Here is a 19,938-nt window from a genome sequence, read left to right as displayed (position 1 = left end):
TGCGGAAGAAGAGTACCCTAGCGGATGAGAAGGAAGCGCACGGTGATTTCAAGAGACGAGAAGTCGGAGCGGAAGGCGCTCGAGAAGGCTGAAAAATGAATTCGGATGAACCCTATTCCAGCGGCCGAAATCATCCAAGCAAACGTAGCTGGAGCGGAAGACCCAGATGAAAAATCAACTGTACGTTGACTATGGTCTAGGCGCCCGAATCACCTCGGGTGGCAAGGGCGCCCCCGAAGGCGCCCTTGAATGCAGATCGGGTTTAAGTGCGTCCGGACGCTCAAAGCGGGTTCAGACTCTCGGACTAGAAAGGTTATCGTAAAGTCGGCTGTCGTGATCCATTGCACCATGGATAAAATTTTATCCACCTCTAGGCACCTGGAACCCTTCTAGACACTTCGATCAGGGCTATAAATACAATCCTAATCCCAATAGCTTAGAATAACACTTGTAATGATTCCATTTGAGTTTAGCTTTGTAATTATGAGCTTTGACTATTGTAAAAGGCTTTTCCGCCTAAAGAAGATTTTGATAGTGAGCTTTAATTACCTTATATTAGCAAACATCTAATTGTAAACTAATTAACTTCTTTTGTATCTCTATCTTTAGTTTACTACTTATTACTTTTTAAACAAGTGTTCATTAAACTATAAAATTCGAAAAAAAAAAATTATTTCTTTTATATTTGTACAGAGTAATTCATTCTCTTTTATAGGCCGACAAGGACCTTCACATGTGATTTAGATATATTAATCAGATTGATGATATTTCAGTTTAATCCATTTAATCAATTTATGAAATTTAAAATTAAAACTGGGTAGGACTTTTAAAAAAGAAGAAAAAACTGAATTTTTTAATTAATCCAACTTCTGAATTGATCAGTTCGGCAGTTAATTCGATTTAACTAATCCTTTAGTCAACCCTACCTTGATTTAGGACAACTTTGGTGCATTGTTCGCTTATGTTAACGTCATTTTGCAGGTTAAGCTCTTAGGCATAGAAATTTCAACATGCTGTTGCTCTAGCTTGTTGTTTAGGGCTAAAGAAATTATAACTAAAGTCGACCTTTAAAATATTTTATTTCGAATCCTTTTACTTTTTATTATTATTATTATTATTATTATTATTATTTCTCAATAAGACAGGATCCTCTAGTTCTGTCGTCTTAATCTACTCCTAGATCAGAGATAGTGATTGAAGAGATTTAATGGTCCTCACCTATTTAGCATGTGAAGATCATTAAATCCTTTCAATCAGTATAATGGATCAAGATACGATCCGTTAAAAGTGAATAAGAGGGTCTCTATTCTTCCTAGATTTATTATGGTACCACATGAACTGCCATTGACGGGTGGACCTACTAAGCACCTGAGGATCCCTTCCCTAAAATTTTTTAATAACATTATTTTATATAGAAATTTCTTAGTATATATATATTATTTAACCCATTTTTAAAAAGATATTTATAGTTAATCTAATGTTAAATTTTGAGATTTTTTTAAAACACCTTCCTTTTGAGTTCGAATAGTTGGAGGCCTAAGTTTTAATTTTTTTTCCTCCTTTAGTTTTTGCAAATTCCAACTATACATTATGTATTTTAAAATTTAGAGGGATCATTATTATATAATATATTTAATAATTATTTTTATTATTTACTATATAACGCTTTAAATTTAAAATTCTAAATTCGTCCCTGACGTATTGTATTTGATCTGGAGATATCCACGTGCCATTTTGTGGTATTATATTGTCCTAATGTCTTATCCGTCCTGCTTCTTCCCAGCAAGAAGCCTGGCCATTATAATTTTAGTCCTTGAGAGCAATTGCAGCACATGGTCAGAGGATTTGACCTCCGTCACTCATTTTAAAACTCGAGTTATAATCGGAGTTTCTGTGTTGCTTCCTCGATGGAACTGGTGACCGAAGAGACTGCAGTGAAGGTTCCCATTTCATGGAAATTGTCCGTTAACGGCTTTGTCCATTGCCGCTGTACGTCAAGCTGCGCCGTGCCGTGAATAGTTAGTTTTCTGTGCATTATTTAGAGAGAAAAAAAGGTGATTGAGATATAACAATGTTTGAAACCTTTCGTTTCGTTTCGTTTTGTTTTTAAACTTTCATGTCGATTAGTTTTTGACTTTCTGTGGAAGAGATTATACTTGGAGGAGAAGAAAACCAAACAGCAGTTGACTGCCTTAATGTGTACTGAGAATTAATGTAACTCTTGCACGATATATGGTAAAACAGTGTTTTGATTAGATATTTAGATCAATCTAATCTTAACTGCTGCATTTGTTGTCCTTACACTTGCATTCAAACCCAATGACTTCTAATTTTCTTTTAATAATTTAAATATTTAAGTCTCATTCGATAAATTTAGAAAATAGACGACTTTCCTCTGATTTGCCCTACGAAGTTGGTCCGGGATGTAATTAGAAGATGCCACGTAAAAATGATAGCTTGGATGATGGGGTAAAGAGAAACGAGTTGACTCCAATTTTGTCACGCCTCGACTTTATGGTGCACAACTTCATAGCACCTCTCTTAGATGTCCCCGGCTCCCCTGTATCCTGGCTCCTCTGTATCTCAACTCTAGGATACTCGACGATGCCTCAACTCATTTGCGTCCTTTCCATATAGTGTTCTCGTGATATCTCCACTCAAAATCTTGAATTATTTCATGAATAGGATAATTATGACATAAATATCAAATTATTTTAGGAAAAAAACAAGCGGCATGAATATAAATTTTTGATTATTTAAAAAATTAAATAATGATAACGTAAAGATCGGAATATAAGGAAAAAATTTGTCTGTCTTCCTATAAAAGGTAGCCCCTTCTGGTATCCAAGGTACATGTAGATACATACATCTTGTCATACCCTGAGGGTATAGTTCTCGGTACCTTACTCGGTGACAATCTAATATAAAAAATCCTAAGAGGTATATATATATATATATATATATATATATATATATATATTAAAAACAAATCATGAATTAGCACGTTGAGATCTTTGAGCAATTTTATATAAAGCTGGGACCAACTATAATATCAAAATGATCTCTGTGCCTGTAAAACTGAAGGCCAGGAAATGTAAAAAGTTAGTCAAATGACTAAGTGGATAATCAAGAAAAATGTATATGAATTTAATCTTATTTAAGAAATCAAAGAAGTAGAATAAATCATAATATTTTATTATAACTTTAAGTTGTTTTTTAAATTCTTCATTTATACATAAATATATATGTATAGTCATCTTCAGTTATCATTATCTACAATCAGGTAATATTTTTATATCAGAGTCTAGGATCTTCACCTTATCATCATTTGTTATCATAAATTAAAATCAATTCTTTAGTCTTATTATTTAATCAATCGGTATACAAATCATCATGGTAATATCAACATATATATTAATGGTCTAAATATGATAAATCAACTAAAAAGTGAATCACTGGAACCAATATCATCAAAGTGTAATGTCATATGTATAAGATAAAAGTCTCCTTAGAGTATAATACTGTTGTATACATCATCTGACGTACAAGCTATCAACTCTCACCAGTGGAAGACATAATCAACACTGATCGGGGGCTACATCACACCACCACGCCTCAGGTATACAATCAGGCACTCTGAACCGTGACCCACCGACTACCATAATAATATGTGGGTGGCCCAGTACTCCAATATAAAGTTTTGGTATAAAGCTAGACTCATAGTTTTCACTTTTTAATATTCTTGATTTACCATCTTTATTATTTAACTTTAAGAATTTTATTTTTATCTATTTATCATAATTATTCTCTTTTCATATCAAATGGTCAATCAAATTAATATTTTCGTATCAAGTTTATTAATTTATCATCATAGGGTTCACATATAAAAAGCTACAAGTATCAACAGGTAGAATATAAAAAAAGTATGGAGTATAGAAGGTCAAGCAAGTCAAAAAGGCAGGTATCAACAGAAAAAAAATTCAGAATATTTATTTAATTTTTAAAACAACCCTTCCATTATTAATCCTAGTATTAACCCATATGTGAACCAGAAATAATATTAATTATTTTTTACCCTTCACGATTTTATTATTTTAGCCCATTTCACTATTTGTAATATCATTTTAATTCTCTTTTGAAAATAATTATATAAATATATATAATTTCATTATTTCTTTATTCACGCACAAGGATAAATATATAATAGTCAAAAAGAGATGTATCCACTTTATGTACATCAAAAACTTCAAGTGTCGGTAGATCATCATGCTCCACTCGAGCTCGTATCTACAAACATAATATAAAAACAACTTAAATAATCAAAGGGACACTCAATAAGAATAAGAATCAGAATCAGGAAAAAAATTCTAGACATTATCCGTGACTCAAAACTGATAGATCATTATTTTTGATCTTGTTATCTCATACCACTTCACATTCCTAAATGAAACCTCTGTTCTAATCTAGATATCCCTCTTAACTGCACATCGATTAACACAAAGCATAAAGTATACCTTCTAAGGATTTTTGTGGCTGCTAGAAATGAGGGTAGCAATTGAGGTTATTTTCCCTTCGTCACTGGCCATTTTAGCTAGCTTCAGCAAGCTCCGACGAACTCCGACGGTGCTGCCAAGAATAGGACAACAACTAGGGTTACTATTGGAGAAATGAAAAGTAATCAGTTAGGGAAGGTTGAAAACAAATAAGGTTGCTGGGATAGTGAAGGGGAAAGAAAAAACCTTTTCTCTTTTTCACTGGTTGTCTCGGCAAGCTCTGGCGAAGGCAACAACTAGCTCTGATGGATGCTGTGCTTGGCTAGAAAAGAGGGTAGCAACTAGGGCCTTGTTTTCCCCTCTTTTCTGGTGGTCCAACGAGCTCCAGCAAGCTCCGACACACTCTAAGGAGATCCGACAGCTGCCAAGAGCAAGGGCTGGTGGCTGGAGAAAAAGGCAGCAAGGCTGCCTGCTTTGCTCTTCGTTGGAGGAGGAGAAAGGTGTAGGAGGAGGAAAAGAAAAGGAAATGGGGAGAGATTTTCCATTTGTCGCCATTGGAGAAGAGAAAGAGGATGAGAAGAAAGAAGGAAGAATGAGAAGAAGAAAGGGGGAAAAGAAAAGGAATGGGGCGATATGGTCCTAGCATGGGGTTGTCCTTTTCATTCATTTTTTTTCAATATTTAACACATCTAAACCCTAATATTGCTCTTCATCTTCATTCTCTAACTTCAGTGTCAGAGTGATTGCTCCGGGAACCCCCTAACTGTTATTCTAACTCTTTTCTTATTGTCTACCTTTGTCTAGGCTTGCAAAATCACATTATCATTCTCATTGCCATTTATTGATTGGCGAACGTGTTGCCATTGAAGCTAACTCATCGATGATTCACTCGCCGATGTTCCCAGGTAGGATCTAATTGACGTCATTTGTGAAAACACTTAGTTAAAGATCTGAACTGACATGTTAAGATGGATGATGTCAAAAGACCTAACATCATCGTCATGGCAACAAAGGATTTTTGACAAATTAGTAGCGGCGACAGTACAAATGGCATTAAAGGAGCAATCCTCACATGCTCCTCCACCGATGATCAATTCCTCAACCAAGTCATTGTGAGGGGTTAGCACCATGGCACGGGTGGTCGTGTTGCACAAGAAATCTTTAGATCTAGCGGTCACGAGCCATGGTCCTAACCATGGGCACCTGTGGCGTGGCGGCCGAGCCTACCACAAGCAAGCCGTGGCATGGCGAGCAAAGCTGCCATGGCCCATGGCACTTGCCACAGACACACCGTGGTAGGGAGGCAGACACTGCCACTGGCCATGGCGCTAGCCACGGCCGCCCATGGAGCTAGCCACGACCGCCCATGGCGCTAGCCACAGCCGCCCATGGTGGGGAGGCAGACCCTGCCACGGTCCATGGCGCTTGCCACGACCACCCGTGGCAAGGCGACAGACCCTGCCACAGGCTGTGGCACTGGTCACGGCCGCCCATGGCAGTGTAAATCTCTTTGGCTTAGTCTTTTCGCTCTCCATTTTGCTCAAATCTTCATTCCTATCATCAAAATACACGAACAGTATCTAGGAATAATAAAATATGAAAATAAGCATAAAATCAGGTTATCTCAAATCATGCATACAAAAGTAGGTCGAATGTAGTGCAAAAATACAATGAAAACCCTATATACTTCATACTTATCAAATTTTCCTAGACTAAACTTTTACTTGTCCTCAAGCAAACATCAATATCAAGAATGCATGTGAATTCATATTTCCTAAATTTCAATAAGTTCATCTAATCCATAGTATCATCTTTAAGTGAAGGTATTCAATTAGTTTCACCAAGTCTAACGAGCTAGCTTAGGTGCACAGTGCATAATTTGTTCCTAAGGTTTCAAGTTCCTCCCTAAGTCAAGTCTTCATTTCATTGTGTTCCCATAGTTTCTAGCGTTAGACACTTGCCTACCATACACGAGGTTCGTCTCCTCTTTCCAACACAAAATCTCAAAGGTATGCTTGATATTGAGAAAAATGGATAGATGTTTCCCCAGTAAACTTAACTCGGTCTCAAAGGGGCATCTTATTATTTTCACCCACGACAACTATTTTTTTAATCCCTTTATTTCCACACCCCTTTTTTCATTTTCTTTTCTTGTCACTCAAGTGTTTTATTATATCTTAATCAATTCCTTTTCTTTTCTTACTTGGGATTTTGATTTTCCAAATAGACTTTCACAAATCGACCATGATCCAGTAACTAAAATAATGGGAGAGGGTCACCGATGGTCACTATAGTACTAGTCCAATAAAATGAATCATGACTATGTTGTACTACATAAATCTTTCAAAAATAAATCAAAAGTGAAGTGTGATGGTCAAACTATCAAGTAGACATATAGTGAAATAAAAATCAATTCAACATCGTTTCTACAAAATTTTACTACTAGATAGAAAAATATGAATCACCAAAAATGAGAGAATACATACACATGATAGCACTAATACTAAACACATCAAAATATTACTTAATGGACAAAACATACATGGTGCTTCTATAAAATTGTTTAATGGACAAGAGCTAAACATGATATGATGCAAGTTAGAAAAAAATTTTATTATACAAAGAGAAAAATGACTAAATTAGCCATCAACCCAAAGTATATACAAATCTCCCAAACCTAAACTTTTTGATGACTTTAATAATTGCAAAAATATATTATGGAAGAAAGTTTAGAGAGGTTACCAAGTGATGTACTCCAAATGCCTAAGTCATTAAACCCTCAATCTCGTAGTTGCACTGTAGGATCGAAAGCGCTAGAGAGAGAGGGGGGGGGGGTGAACAGCGCTCGTGGCTTTCGCTTTCATTTTTAAAACTATCGAGTAATACGTAGTAGAAATAAAAGAAACAATGTAAACACCAAAATTTACTTGGTTCGGAGCCTGTGGCGACTCCTACTCTAAGACCCGCGATCGTTGATCGCTTTCGGTGGACAATCACTATAAGTTTGTAAATTATTTACAATTTGAAGTACAATATTAAAATAGTAATAAAGATTATACCGACAACGAAAACAGTAAACTTGAAGCTTCTGGTCGTCGGAGTCTTGTTACAGCTTTGTCGGGTCGTTCTTTGAGCAGAGCACGGAAGAAAGATTATGATTTCGAGTTCTATGCAAGCTACTGCTCGAACCAGGCTTAAGTAGCCTGTTGAGGGCACCTCCAACTACGTGGAGGGCGCTTCCAACTACGTAGAGGGCGCCCTTAAGCACCGGGTTAGCCACGTGTGGATGAGCTTCGCACTGCTCGCAGCTTATCCGCCTGAGAGAGCCGCTAAGCCCATGGAGAGCGCCCTTCACCCAGCGTCCAGGGCGCCTCCAGCTCCATGGAGGGCGCCCTCGGCCTGCTTCCTGCGCTGCTTTGGCCAAGGCACCTCTAAGCTCCATAGAGGCGCCTCGAACATAGTTCATTCGAGCTTTTAGTTCTTTTTCACTCCCTGCAAGATACGTTAGTACAAAATATAAAACATATCATACAAAATAGAGTTAGCACTAATAAAACAAGATTAACATAAGAATTTAACAATCACTGAACTGTCCAGTTCTAACTTCAGATTTTCGTCTGAAAACCCTAGGTCGAACCGACGCCTACTGTTCCCATACCGGGGAACGCGTCCTCATCTACTCCACTCAGGAGAGTTTACCTATTGCCAGACCGGTCCTCCAGACCGAATGGCAACGTCTGAGGCTCCAGGACTTTCTGTTGGACGTTCGCTCTACGACCCGTCCAGTCTTTTCACCTGGTCCGCGACCACCAAGACTTTCCACCTAGAGTCCCCGACTCTAGGGTTTTTGCCCGAAGCCCTTGCCCCGCCAAGACTTTCCGCCTAGGGTTACCACCCCCTAAGAACTAGGGTTATCACCTCCTAAGATTTTTCACTTACCTAACCGCAGCTAGGACTTTTGCCTAAGTACATTTAAGACTTTCCTGCAAACTCATTCAAACATGTTAGACCACAAATAACCTTAACTTTGAACCCTTTGTCATTTCAAAACTCAGGTTCGATCGTCGGATGCTTCCCGCACTAGCACTTCTACAAATCTTTGAATCCTACAAAAAAAGATAGATAAGAAAAACTAAGTAGAGGGTTTGTGTTAAGAAACTAAAAAGAAACAAAAAAAACCTTAATGGTAACTAGAAAAAACTTAGGTTTCCTTCCAAGAAACGCTTGTTTTAAGTCATTAACTCGACCACCCCATTATATTCATTTAAATCTCGCACTTAGAGGGTAAGATATTTCAACACCCTCTTACCAAGGGCTCTTATTATGGAGAGAGCTTTCATTATAAGAGCTATAAAGTGAAGTATCACTCTTTTCATCTTTATCTTCTTGAAAGTTCTTTCGGGTGGTCGAAAATAGTTCAGTGTGAGCTTCCAAATTTTGACCTTGTAAAATTCTACACACCCCAAAAAAAAAACATACCTCCCACAAGCATGCTATATAAGATAGAACTAGAACCATATTAGGATGAACTGAGTATGTATCAAAAATTAAATCATATCCAACAAAAATCAACTGTAGGTACCTCTATGAAATTTTCTAAAAGATCACTAAAAATACTAATCTTGTATTGATGAGAGTTACTAAGAGTTCCAAACATATGGATGTGATTTCCCCGTGGTCTTATAGTGGCTCTAGCTCTGACCCAAGTGGTGGTGTCTCTGAAGGTGATAACTCTTCAGGTTTTGTTTCCACTACACAAAACCCTTCACATCTATCATCAACCAATTCCATTCTTACATATTCCATAGTGTCAATTGGTTATGTGATCAAAGGAGGTGATTCCCGGGATGTTTCTTCTATAGTACATATTCCTATACTTTTATCTACCACATCATCATCATAAATGGTGAAGAGTCCACTAACATCAATATTATCAACCAAAGGATCGATAACTTCATCAAAAATTTCAAATTAATCATCCTCATCCACTACAACAAAAACAGTCAAAGACAACAGATAAAATTCATTGTCGTAGCCCTTTAAAAATTATTTTAATTGGTAGTGTTGTTAAAAGTATACTCAATGACAACAGTTTTACAACTGTGTAAAATCGTTGTCTTTTGATGCTTTTAACAATAGTTAAATACCGTTGTCTTTCTTAAGGACCTCAATATTAGTTGATGAATCGACAACAGTTTTAAACTGTTGTCTTTAATTGCTTTTATACAACAGTCTAAAAACTATTGTATATCTTGATTAAAAATTACTTTGACAATAGTTAAAAATTGTTGTCTTTAATTTTTTTTCACACAATGTTTCAAAATCGTTGTCTTATATTACTTTTTTCAATAGTTAAAAACTGTTGTTTTTGAATTTTTTCACACAATATTTCAAAACCATCGTCTTTAATCACTTTTTCTAATGGTTAAAAATGATTGTCTATTTACAATATATATACATAAAAAACAACCAATCTAAAATAAAATATTTACAATATATATACATCCAGTTCAATTTAGAAGCATTTATTTACTACAATATGGCTCAACCACATCTATCGTTAGAATCAAACCATAGTTGATGGGAATATAGGAAGTTTGACAATATTCATAGCAAGTTCAGCAAAGCCATTAACAGATGAGTCACCAATCTAAGAAACATGGCGCTGAAGAAGATAACTCCATCCTCCACTTAATCATGATGCATCTTTGCCCTAAGGAAGACTCATTGCAATGGCTCCGAGAATTATAAGCTATAAAATTATCAATTGTTATATCAAGATATCGAATTAGTTGAATTGTTTGCTTTCACTCACCTAGACTACTTTGAAGATATATACAAATGAGTTGCACTTTATCAGCAGCCATTCCCTTGAAATGCAAACTTTTAGCAACTCCATCTTGCTGATCCCATACCTTGAAGTGGTTAGTGCAGCAGGATGATTCCCTCCCCTATCAAATTTGACATCGAGCTCTTCCCCTAGCTTTTGGCCAATGTGGAATGACTGGAAGGCTTCCCCTATCTCATCCCCTTAAAATGGACCTTTAGTAGAGTAAAAGTAATCCTAAAATCAAAGTCAACATTCAATGCAAGTGCATTGATGGAAAAAACAAGTTCAGCGCTAAATCAAATCTTGGAATTATTATAACAAAACTAACATATTGAAAAAAGCATTCGCACTAGTAGAATACATGCTTTAAATTGTAAAGGTAAAAATTGATGAAAAATCATATAAAATTAGAAAATTAATATTTGTGACTATGCACATAATGGTAAATGAGGACAAGAAACCTGGGTAGGCATCAAAAGAGCAGGTGAAAAATCTGATGTAATGTGACTGCTATAGACAGCAGCACTGACATCAAAGCCACTTCCAATTTTTCCTTGAGCTAAACAATGAACACTGTGGGCAACAATGTGTACTAAATCAAGATTTGAATCAAAGATTTTGTCGTCTAACTGGCTCCTGCTTGAAAATGGAAGAATAACAACTCCAAGGTAATGAAGGAGTGCTACAACGACTGATGTGGGCATTGCCGCTGATGAGCCAAGTCTTGTTTTTGCAACCTCAGGTTTGCATTCCTCTCTAGCTAGGAAGTGTTCCATTAGAAGCTACTTGGTTAAATATTATTGAAGAAAAAGAAGGAAGCGAAGCCAATGCATCTTGAGTTAAAGGTAAGCCATGCGGTTCAATCTAAAGATAATATTTGCAGATAATTTATCCATATATAACTTTAACTATGTAAACTGACATTTACGAACAAAATACAATAGAAGATAAACCAAAGATGTGAACATAAATTGATTAATTACAAATAAATAAATGCAAGTCTGATAACATAAAAAAGTGTTAAAAAAATAAATTAAGCTATTAAAAACTAGATCCATCAGGTGCTAAGGGCAAACAATCCAGGAGAAAGCAATTTCTCCAAAAAAGAAAGATGGGAGTCACCTAATTTCTATTCTGATTTATGTAAGAATAGAAATCATTGCTTCCTAAGATTGTAATATCAAGACCTGCATGGAGAAGTGTAAAAATTAGAGAAAATATATTATATCTCTAATAATAAATTTAAAAACATACCTTGTAGAAGTAGTTTTTGTAATTTATCATTTTTTATTTCAAAGAGTATTTACCTTGGATGTAGGTATAACATATTGCACAGCTTGCTCCACAAAAGAGTTGACTGAGTCCCTAAAATCATAAGTTAATAGAGAACTAAGCAATTTAGCTTGTATTAGAATGCCTCATTTCTATGCAACCTTTGTAATATTTATTGATCAATATCTTTGGAGGGCGAAGAATCAACCTTTATTGAGAATCAACTAAATCCTTTCTTTGTATAACTATAACCTACATAACCAATTAACTCTATAATCATGACAAAGCAATATGTTGTTATGTCCAGCAGTAATTTCGTGATGTTTAGACCAAAATTGATAAGGCTGCATCAAATCCCACTAGCCTTGTGATTGCACAAATAGATGCGCATACAACAAAAACAGTGAAAGACAATAGATAATAATCAATCTTTGGGTCTGATATGATTCATATCATGCCCAACGTAAAGATTTATAATATACATTTTCATCAACAATGGCAACAAAGGGTAGGCTTATCTAGCTATTAGAAGGATGTGTAATGGAGACAAATACAATTTTTGAGAGATTTTAAATTCATAGTTGAAGTTATATAACCTAGTTTCCATATGTATGAAAAAAATATTAGTGACCAATCACTGAGAATAAATCTTAATAAGTATGTTCAGTATGAAAATTTTAGGTATAAACTAAATTTAGCTTGATAAGGTTATATGACTATAGAGCTGGCTAAAACTGCGCTCTCATATTGTATGAAAATTATATAAAGATCAAATACCTTACAAGTGATAGATTATGTGTCATCATTTAGAATCAATTGTGCAACAACATACAAAAGATCAAACAAATACTTATACTACCAATATGGTTCGACAGTTCAACTCACTCAAAATAGAATCAATGAGCCAAGCTAGCTTGCTTTTAAAAAGTCACAAAATGATTTTACCAATTAGTAAAGTATTAGCAAACAAGGGATATCATAGTTACTCAATTCTGAAAAAGGTTGCAATGTTTGAAATGAGCAAAAGGCTAGCAAACTTCTCAATGTATTTTGATAGAAGAGAATCAAAACTAACATGGGGCAACTGGAGGTACAGTGTTGCATATTGTTTTTCATCCATCTGTTTTATCTACAATTTTGACGGGAGGGAATTAAGTTCACACAAGATTTTAATGAAAAAATATTTGCTTAAGACTCATATGGAAGGAGAAAATGCTTATTTGCAACCTGATGCTTGAGTTTATGCTTCCAATTTACCACCTTATTGTGATACAATGTGAGACCGGCCTAATGGCATAATATGATCTATCATTAACTGGTACTGCTAGAGACTAATCTGGGCAGCATTCAATACCTGTTTCATTCACAATGCTCAATTACTCGACTAAAAATAACAAATAAGATGTCTTAAACTTTGACAACAAATTCATACTTATTGCTAGTTTAAATGGATGATAGAAACCAAAAGAACTGGATATGTAAACACTAGCACATGAAAAGGAAGAATGACAAAGGCATTTGACCTTGTGATGTAGTACATCTACATTTGCTAAATGTTGGGTCAAAGATGGAAGTCTTTGCACAAAAAGGCATCGAGGAATAAAAGCACAATTGCTTGCCATTGCCTATGCTTGAAGGCAGGCAATGCTTCTAAGTATGGCATTGTATCAAGATAACGACCTTGAAAAAAAAATTAGGGTGAATGCTTTACCAAAACCTAGTGTATATGTTTTTTTAATACAGTGAAGGAATTGCCACTATTTATATAAACTTAGACCTTTTACAATCAAAATACTTGATCATGTTCATTGTATGCTCTTTGGAAAGAGGATACAGAACAAAAGCAACAGAAGGAACATCAGTGAGTGATAGCACACCAACTATTTTCCTTTGGTAGAGGAAACTCTTAGCAATCGAACATAGGTCTATCAGACTCACAGATAAAGCTCATAATTTACTAAAACATAGTTCTAAATTACATACTATGGAAAAGCAGGGAAACAAAATCAATAATTTAAGAAAAATGAGGTGACAAATTAGCCAAACTAGAAAACTGTCTTAGCTCTTTGTGCATGTTGATAAAGGTGAAATTATCTCCTAAAGTTTCAGCGGCCAAAATAAGTAGCTTGATGAAAAAACTTATTTTCAGTCATTAATTACAAACTAACTGTTTCTTGCGATGAAAGAAAAAACACAATCAACACAGCAGAACTTGAGAAATTCGATCACTACACAAGTGCAATGCCATCAACCTCACCTGGATTGCACTACTAGTAGAACTTCTCGACCTCTGCAAACCAAAAGGAGCCATCAAAAACCACCAAACAGAAAGAAGAATGAAAAATAGAGCAGGAAAGGAGTAGCGTGATACCACAACAATGAGTAGAAGAGCAATGGTTTCTTTCCTAGCCCAGTAGCAGTATCGACTTTGTAGATGAGTTTCAAAATCACATAAGGGGATAGAGGGAAAGAAAATGAAAGGAAGAAGAAGAAGAAAGAGCAGACAAATGCTTCCTTTCCTTTTGATTTCTTTTGCAATCCTTTTTTTTTTCTTTTCAATTTTTATGGCATGCCTAAGAATGGGGATCACATCGGTTGCGTACCTTGAGTTGGACTAGTCATACAAGCATCCGGGGTTGCCGGCAGCCACATCTGCCACGGTAATAGGAGGAGGAGAACATGGAATTGGAATTTCCAATGAGGCGGAGTTGGCTTCCTGAGGGTATGGTTGGTGGGTAGGACCCGACAGTGATCTTGGAGTAGGAGAGCACATCGTCATGGAGGGAGAATTAGCAGAGGCGTCACCCCTTCCTACCGTGCGGTCGACAGGATGGCCGACAGGATGGCGTGAAGAGATCGTATGAGGAGAGAGAAAGAAAAATGGCTTAGGGTTTAGAAACACTAATTGTGCAAAGGCGGGTCCCGCCGCCCAGCGGCCCCCTAGGCCTGGCCCCACAGGAATCCTAGGAGGAAGTAAATCAGCGGTGAATGCTGGCCCGGTTAAAGCGTGGTGTCTCCGGAATTTAATACAGCCGGCCCAGATTATTCATCCAGTGCGCGTCCGTGGACCTTCGACCCTACAACTCATTGTGCAAGGATGCCACGCCTTAACCGGTTGATCCAGCCCGCGGGGGCGGGTTTAGAAACACTAATGATCTTTTGGGAGGAGGTGAGGGAAGGGGAAGGAAGGGGAAATAAGGGGAAAGGTAAGGAAGGGTAATTTTTAACCTTTGTTATACACCCCGAATTGGGGTGTAAGGAAGGGGAAGGGAAAATAAAAATTTTTTTATTCCAATTTTTATCCCTGTTCTTAATAGTTTAAGAAATGTTCTAATATCTAATTTTGCTATGTCGTTAGAGTTCAATTTCCTCGCCTTCTTCACAGCTCGCTTACTGTCAGATTATTAGAGGAGAGGATTCGACACGTCTTCTAACTGAATTGAAAGGAAAAATTATTTTTATCGTTAAAATTTAAGAGGATATCTACTATTTTTTAATTTTTCCATTAAAATTTAATAAGTTTTTAAAGAATAGGAATTCTCGTTATCAGCGTTATCTTTCAAATTTTTTTATTTAAAGTTTCTAAAATCATTATTTTCATTATTTCTTATTTAATTACTTAATTATCGATAATTCCTTATTTTGTTATAAATAGTATAAAAAAACTAATTTTTTTATTAAAAAATAGCTAATTTAAATGATAATATAAAAAATTAATTTTATTATAAAAAATATCTAATTTATATTTATAAAATAAATATTAATAATATGAAAATTTTCTAATTTAAAAAGTATGGGTATTTTTGTAACTTTATCTATTTAACCTTCATTCCCCTTCCTTTCCTCCCAAACAAAGTAACACATGTTACGTTAATGAATCTTCCCTCCCTCCTAAACAAGGAGAAGTTAAATACTTTACTTTCCCTCACTTCCCCTTCCTTCCCCTTCCGTTAATGAACCTTCCCTCACTCCATCCAAACAGAGGGTAAGGGGGAAAACACTGCGCCAAAAGGTTTTCGGAGAGGGAAAGCAAAACTGCGAAGGGGGAAAGTGACAAATGAATAAAGTCAAAGACAACAGTTTTGTCAAAACTATTGTCGTAGCTCCTAAAAAGTGCTTAAAGACAATGATTTTATAAAACCGTTGTTGATTTTAAAAAAAAAAATCTCTCAATGATAACAGTTTTCATAAAACTATTGTCTTTTGTATTTTATGGGAGCTCAAAGACAATGATTTTGTCAAAAATCATTGTCTTTGACCAAATTTACAACAGTTTCTTCTAAAATCATTATCTTTGTGGTGTTGTCTTTTAACATCTTTATTGTTGTGATTGAAAAAATCTTCATCAATTTGTTGTAATGTCTGTAGAAACCAAATCCCCCATTGAACCATTAGCTCTTCAAAAACTTATGTTGTGGTCTTCATCTGACTGGGAGCAAGAGTTTGTAAGTCTTGGGATTCTTCCCAGAAAGTTGGCTCAATGTGTTAAGATTGACATAGTTCATCTAGTATTAAATCATCTTAAAATTCTGACAGACTCTGAGATGCTTGAAAATATTAATCAACACCTTACATGCTTCTATAATCAAAATTTTGATGATTCACCCAATCTTGATTGTGGTACAGAGGTGGGTTAGGGATATGTTGTTGTGCTTGGAAATACTCATACCACTTGGGAATTTCTTGGAGTTGAAAGTTCTGAATCTGATGATTTTCCAAATCATAGCTATCAGTGCTAGAAATTGGATCATTCATGACTTGATGTTTAGCTTGAAACAAAAACTGAAGTTTCATAGGAGAATTAATAGCATTTTGGAAGATGTGACAAATAGCAGCCGGAAGAGACGTGCTACCACACACTTTATAAAGGTACTAAAATTGATCATCATCAGAATCATAATTTTCATTAATAGGAGATCATCAGAATCAAAATTCACTTAAAGGCTTACTTGACATGTTAGTGCTCATGGTATCTAAAAAAAATTATAAGAAAAAATAAAAAAATATATAATTAAAGATAAGAAGGAAAATGCATAATGAAAATGATAAAGGAAATATAGAAATAAAAGCAAACAAGTAAAATAAAAATCTATTAATAAGTCTAGATTAACTCATATGCTAATCAATTAATGTTAATCAAAATAGTCTCCTACAACGATGCCAAAAACTTGATGTAATAAATCTGTAAGTGCATAAAAGTGTCATCAAGTAATAATAAGATTGAATCCACAGGGACCGTTAATTAAGCATTAGTTAACCTCGCATAGTGAATTAATTGGAGGTTGATTCACGAGTGCTTGAAAACTAGATTGAAAGAAGAGAGAGAGAAGGAAAGAGTGAGAGAAGTGAGGGGGAGGCAGAGAGATCACGGAAGGAGGTCGGAGTAATCTAGATTAGAGAGTAGAGAGATCATAGGAAGTGGCAGTGATGATCAGAGAGAGAGAGAGAGAGAGAGCATAGGGTTTTCAAAGCTGGTTCAATGGTGAAGGGCAATCCTAGGATATCAGTTTCCCCCAAATGAATGTAAACAACTAATCTATGTATGGTTTCCCATCCTCAAGGGGTATTTTATGTAAGTCATCCTATAGTAGCCGACGTGAACTTTTGCTTTTACAATGGCGTATCAACCCTAATCATGGTCTATAATAAATTAAGTTTGATCCATTAAGCTCTATGATGACCTAGGGCTCCTCGCGATAAATCATATTGCACTTTCGTATCTGACTCTCTGCATCTCAATTTTTTATGGGTTAGAGGGTCGGGTTCTCCTTTTAGTTCATCCCCAATCACTCGTGGGATATGAATCTCATGCTTTTGACATCGAGATCATGTTAATACGATAGATCCAAACCATAAACATATATTTTCTCAAACAAGAAACATGCAAACATATAGATTAACCAAAAAGATATTCATATAACAAAAGGGCTACTCCCTACATCCTAAAACCATGAGAACTACTGTAACAACTCAAATTTCCTCATTTCAAGTCCCAAAAGTAATTTAAAAATATTTAAAAATGTCATAGAAATATTCTAGAGATTTTTAGAAATTTTTAGAGTATTTTTATGCAATTTTTGGAGGTTGTTTGGTATTTTTACTAGACGAGAAAAGTTTCGTCAAAAAAAATATTCAAGCCAATGTTCGAACCAGCAACCCCCGACCAAACCAAACCTTGATCGAATCCAGCTAGCCAACTGTTCTGCAAGCGTTTTGTGAACGAATATGGAATGAGATATATATAAGTTATAATTGAAACCCTAGTTATAAGAAAAGAGAACTTAGGTTTTCTTTTTTTGGTTTTCCCGAATCCTTTCCCTCTCCCCTTCTCTCGAGTTCGGCCGCGATTTCTCCTCTCTCGGGCGAAGATGAAGCCGAGCTAGGGTTTCCTCCCTCCGGCGGCCGGCGAAGGCTTCCTTTCGGCGAACCTTGGTGATTTCGATCCTCTCGTTGAGGAGAGCTCGTAGGGACGAGGAAGAGGCCGGGAAGCTCAAGCTCCTCCGAACCCTAGAACCTCCTTCTCGGCTGTAAGTCCAAGAAAATCTAAGGTAAGTTGCTACTCACCTGCAGTAGGATAGTTTCGGATACCTATTCCTTTTGTTTTTGAATTTTCTGTGAAGTTTGTTGCTTGTGAGGTTTGCTGCCATGAATTGAGGTTTCAGATTCTTGTCTCGTTGCTTTGGAACATGTTGTACATAAATTTGAGTTTACTAAGAGTTTTTGAATCCTTCCTTTGTTTTTGGAAGGCTGTATAGAATCGGGATTTCTAGAGGAATAAGGGTAGCTTCGAGTTGATTTGGTGTTTCTGTTGTTTGTGGGAGGGGTCGTGAAGATGGTGGACTTAGATGCTTTCCTGCCGTGAGTATGATAAGTTTTTAAAACCAGCAAGTTTGGTTTTTATTCTAGCATGATGTTTAGACCTTTCCTTGCGGTATAATTTTCCTTTGCTGGATAATTTTTCCCCTGCTGTTTGCAAGCATGAGCAGTTCCTCTTTGCTTTGCTGTTGTGAGCACGAGTAATTTTCCTGGAGTCGCTGTGCAATCCGGTGATTTGTATAGCTTGAGCAAGAATAGTTCTTTAATTAAAAGCATGTGTTCCATTAAATCCTTTTAGAAGATTATGAGTAGTTATAAGTGAAGAGAGACCAAGGTCTTGATAGGAAAAGATTAATATTTTAAAGTATAAGAAGTATAAGTTTTATAGAGTTTCAAGTTCTAACTAGTTTAGACCTTTTTAGTGTTATTTAATGGGCAAGGACAACCTTTTGTTAAAGTATAAGTATTAGTTTTCTTGCTATGAAATGGGCACAAACAGCCCCACTTTGAGTTTATGTTTAGATGTTTTTATTACGGTTTTTAGGAAGCGTGATCAGCCCTGTTTTTTTTAGCATGGCAAATTCAGTTCCTTGCATTGATAAGTATGAACAGCCGTAGCTATTAGCATGCAATTAGAGGCTTGTTATTACAAGAACAGTCCATAGATCATGAGCATAAGCTTTACAAAGTTTCTGTACATGTATTATAAGTATGCAGCTTTGCCTCTAGTTAGTATGTATGCAGATATTATAAGTATAGTATGCAGATTTTTATAAGTATTGTACGCAGATTTTTTATAAGTATTGTTTGCAGAATTTGATAAGTATTGTATGCAGATTTTAATTGTTAAGCATTTCAGAATCTTGTTAGACAAAGTATGCAGATTTATTTCTGTTTAAACTGCGGTTTTGGAACTTCCCAAGCACAGCAGTTCCAGTTGTTATAGAATTCAATTTTAGTTTGTTTAAGTATTCAATTTTGGTGTGTTAAAGTATTTTGAGATCAATCTTGTATGAGACATCCTTTTATTAGAGGTATTAACAAGTATAAGGAAGATAAAGAAAAGAAAGAAAAAGGGCAAGACCTTAAGTAGATCTCAAAGTCAAGACTTTAGGGATTTTGGCACACAAGGTGCTAAAGAAAATGCCGAGGCATTATATATTAGAAGTAATAAAAGATAACAAGTATTTTACTTTATTTAAGAGGCTAGTACCCGACTTCCGAGGTTGTCGTTAAACAAATCCAGGTGTCCAATTCCGAGGTCTTGGCCCTGGTAGATCGAGGTCTGCTCTTTTAGGATTGGTGGCTCGCTACCCCAACCTATTAGGGAACGCGCATAAGATGGTACTACGCCTGGGCCAAAGAAGAAAGTTGATTATTATTTTGAATTAATAAAGTATAAGTTTTTGGAACAAATGAAACAAGCTTCACTTATGTTTAGAGTCAGCGAGTTTAGTTTCTTTTAATTCGAAGCATGCAGTATTAGTTTTATTTGTTTCCTGATTAGTTTATTGAGTATGATTAGCC

At 35.8% G+C, this 19,938-nt stretch overlaps 2 long non-coding RNA genes across 2 annotated transcripts; both read right to left on the bottom strand.

Moving 5' to 3' along the window:
* Positions 1 to 10,002: 10,002 nt before the first annotated feature.
* Positions 10,003 to 11,605, bottom strand: LOC122021152. Its single transcript, XR_006122464.1, has 4 exons — positions 11,578 to 11,605; positions 11,446 to 11,510; positions 10,309 to 10,535; positions 10,003 to 10,245 (listed from the first exon to the last, which is right to left on the bottom strand). It is a non-coding gene; the product is annotated as an uncharacterized LOC122021152 (long non-coding RNA).
* A 2,245-nt stretch (positions 11,606 to 13,850) lies between these two features.
* LOC122021153 lies at positions 13,851 to 14,418 on the bottom strand. Its single transcript, XR_006122465.1, has 3 exons — positions 14,199 to 14,418; positions 13,967 to 14,021; positions 13,851 to 13,885 (listed from the first exon to the last, which is right to left on the bottom strand). It is a non-coding gene; the product is annotated as an uncharacterized LOC122021153 (long non-coding RNA).
* Between the last annotated feature and the right edge of the window lie 5,520 nt (positions 14,419 to 19,938).

Source organism: Zingiber officinale, chromosome 9A (assembly GCF_018446385.1).
Source record: "Zingiber officinale cultivar Zhangliang chromosome 9A, Zo_v1.1, whole genome shotgun sequence".
In the NCBI taxonomy this organism is placed as follows: Eukaryota; Viridiplantae; Streptophyta; class Magnoliopsida; order Zingiberales; family Zingiberaceae; genus Zingiber; species Zingiber officinale.
Note: the sequence above shows the minus strand (reverse complement) of the source record. Positions and strands in the feature narration are given on the sequence as shown.